Here is a 3,185-nt window from a genome sequence, read left to right as displayed (position 1 = left end):
AAACCCCTAAACCAGCCACTTTTTTTTAAAAAAAAGAAAAACCTCAGCTCCAGCCAGTTGCTGACACGTGGAAGCCTTTTGGTCCCGGTTCATGTCACCAACCGGGACCAAAGGTCCCCTTGCCTGGGCTGCTCGCAGTGGCCACGTGGAGGCCCATCTGTCCCGGTTCGTGTAAGAACCAGGACTAAAGGGGGGAGGCATTAGTAACGACCTAATAGTCCCGGTTCAAGAACCGGGACTAAAGGCCCTTACGAACCGGGACAAATGCCATGTTTTCTACTAGTGCATGTAAATCTCTGTGTGTGTCTGTGTTTGGCGCCACTCTTGGCTGTCGTGTAATCATCGGGGTTTTTGCCCCTCTGGTTAATATATCCAAGTGGGGGACCCTCTTCCCCCCCCGGTGAAAATTCAAAAAAAACTAGGAAAACCCTTGAGATCATAGTGAGTAGGCAAGAAATGTTCTATGCAAGAAAATAAACAACGAATGTTCTCCTCAAGAAACCATAACTGCAAGTTGAACTAAATCCACTTATGTTGCCACAGACATGGATCAGGTGTCTTATCATTTGAGACTTGCAGAACCTACTTACAATACCACGAGCAGGAAATTGTAATGTTAATCTAGGAATACCGTATCGGGTAGGCATCTTATCTTTTGGATGCTACCTTTCTTTTCTTCCATACCATAAACGGCTGGGCATGTGTACAGGATGCATCTTGCTTCTTCAAAGGATAAAATGTTCAGGCACATTCCGCACACTATCAGGTAAAAGTATTCCTTTATATAGTTAAAGCTGAATAATCTCACTATTTGCTAGTCGATGAATTCTATTCAGTTCAACCAACGCCTCTTAATCAAAGAAAATGGGGAAGTGAAGTAACTTTCAGATCCACAAATAAGCAGTGAAAGCACATATCATCTAAGACATATTGCACTGCCATATCCAGGGCTGAATTCCAGATTGAACTGGGAAGCCCCTTGAAATCACAATGATTAAGCAAGAACGATTCTATAAAAGAAAACAAACAAGGAATGTTCTCCTCAAGAAACCACAACTGAAAGTTGAACTAAATCCACTTATGTGGTCACAAACACGATGAAGTTGTCTTATCATTTGAGACTTGCAGAACTTGTTAACAATACCACAAGCAGGAAATGACAATTTTACTCTAGGAAGATTGTATCGGGTAGCCATTTTATCTTTTGGATGCTACCTTTATTTTCATTCATACAGTAAACAGTTGGGCACGTGCATGGAGTGCAACTTGCTTCTTCAAAGGATAAAACTTTCAGGCACATTCTGCACACTATCAGGTAAATATATTCCTTTATATACCTAAAGCTGAATAATCTCACCATTTACCACGTTATCGTGGTTATTGGATATTTATATTTGATGCATCATCATGGAAAATCTTATGATACATGTTACCGGACTGATCATAGGTTTGAGATAATCAGAAAACGGGAGGCAATGGCTGTTGGCCACAATCCCTCAACAAATGTTGGGTGCAGCCCTCTCTCAATCTCTCAGCTCTTTCTACGTGGATAAACAGAGCAGAGAGAATAGAGGAGAAAACAGGGGAGAAACAGAACAGTTTGGCTGGGCAGCAAATGCCCTTATTATTTAGCAACATGTGCTACATCTCTCTTACATCCTGGTACAAGCTTACTATATGCTACAATGACTATGCAGGTCCTTTAATAGGACTAAAGAACTGACCTGCCTTCTCAGAACTAGCATGTGACTAGTATTTTCTACCAGCAGGAAATGAAAAATTTATTTTGGAAAGAGTATATCAGGTAGGCATGTTGTCCTTTGAATGTCACCATTCTTTTCTTCCGTGGCGTATAAAGGCTTATGATAGAAGTCAACCAACTAGGGGGGTTATCATCAAATCTCCCATGTTACTTCAGGGAGATTTCATAAGGTGGCCAAAGTACTAGAAATTGCTTTAGTCAAGAAGTATTTTGCTTCCACAAGAATTCAAGAAATACACACAAAAAAACTCGCACCAATATATCCAAAAGGCCCTCAATCAAAGCCAAGACATATTGCACTGCCATATCCAGGGCTGGAATCCAGACTGAACTGGGAAACCCCTTGAGATCACAATGAGTAAGCAAGAACTGTTGTACGCAAGGAAACAAACAAGGAATGTTCCCCTCAAGAAACCATAACTAGAAGTAAACCAAATCCACCTGTGTGGTCACAAAAGCTGATGAAGTTGTCTTATCATTTGAGACTCGCAGAACTTGCTTGCAATACCACAAGCAGGAAATGACAATTTTACTCTAGGAAGATTGTATCAGGCAGGCATCTTATCTTTTGGATGCTACCTTTCTTTTCTTCCAGACTGTAAACAGTTGGGCGTGTGCACAGGACAGGATGCAACTTGCTTCTTCAAAGGGTAAAATCAGTTGAGCATATACACAGGACAGGATGCAACTTGCTTCTTCAAAGGATGAAATTTTTAGGCACATTACGCTCACTATCGGGTAAATGCAATCCCTTATATACTTATTAAAGCTGAATAATCGCAGTATTTGCTAATCAATGCATCCTATTCAGTTCAATCAATTCAGTTTAATCAAAGAAAACAAGGAAATGAGGTATAACTTTAAGATGCACAACGAGCAGTGAAAGCACAAACTAGCATTTGTGCATTACACTTCTGCAATGTTAACAAAACTTAGTGTGCCACAATGTTTAATAAGACCTTTACTGGCTGCACTTGAGAGCGAAAATGTTCAAGGATGGGAGTGATTCGACAACATGGAATGGAAATCAAACCTCATGACCAAATCATCGCGCGCACACACAAAAGAATACCCAAGAACTAGTATCTCGCAATCGATGGAAAAGGATCGCCCCTCCCCTGTATGTATGCTACTGGGGAGACAGGATGTCTTACCGTGGATGGGACAGGTGGCGGCAGTGCACTGCTCCCGTCGGGCTGCCAGTAAATCAGTATTTGGAAACCCCTTGAGAGTTGAGATCACAATGTGTAAGCAAGAGTTGTTGTACACACAAAAACAAACAAGGAATGTTCTCCTCAAGAAATCATAACTGGAAGTTGAACTAAATCCACCGGGAGTAGGACTCCTCCTTCCCTTGTTGGAGTAGGAGAGAAGGAAAGAGGGGGAGAGGAGGAAGGAAAAGGGGGCTGCACCCCTTGTCCAA

General features: G+C 41.7%; 3 non-coding genes across 3 annotated transcripts; all 3 read right to left on the bottom strand.

The window, feature by feature from the left end:
• Positions 1–550: 550 nt before the first annotated feature.
• Positions 551–668, bottom strand: LOC119283044. The gene has a single exon (XR_005139003.1). It is a non-coding gene; the product is annotated as a small nucleolar RNA snoR104 (small nucleolar RNA).
• A 431-nt stretch (positions 669–1,099) lies between these two features.
• On the bottom strand, positions 1,100–1,217 carry LOC119283043. Its single transcript, XR_005139002.1, has one exon. It is a non-coding gene; the product is annotated as a small nucleolar RNA snoR104 (small nucleolar RNA).
• A 1,008-nt stretch (positions 1,218–2,225) lies between these two features.
• Positions 2,226–2,343, bottom strand: LOC119283042. Its single transcript, XR_005139001.1, has one exon. It is a non-coding gene; the product is annotated as a small nucleolar RNA snoR104 (small nucleolar RNA).
• Positions 2,344–3,185: the final 842 nt, after the last annotated feature.

This window comes from Triticum dicoccoides, chromosome 3B (genome assembly GCF_002162155.2).
Source record: "Triticum dicoccoides isolate Atlit2015 ecotype Zavitan chromosome 3B, WEW_v2.0, whole genome shotgun sequence".
In the NCBI taxonomy this organism is placed as follows: Eukaryota; Viridiplantae; Streptophyta; class Magnoliopsida; order Poales; family Poaceae; genus Triticum; species Triticum dicoccoides.
This window is presented reverse-complemented; position numbering and strand designations above follow the sequence as displayed.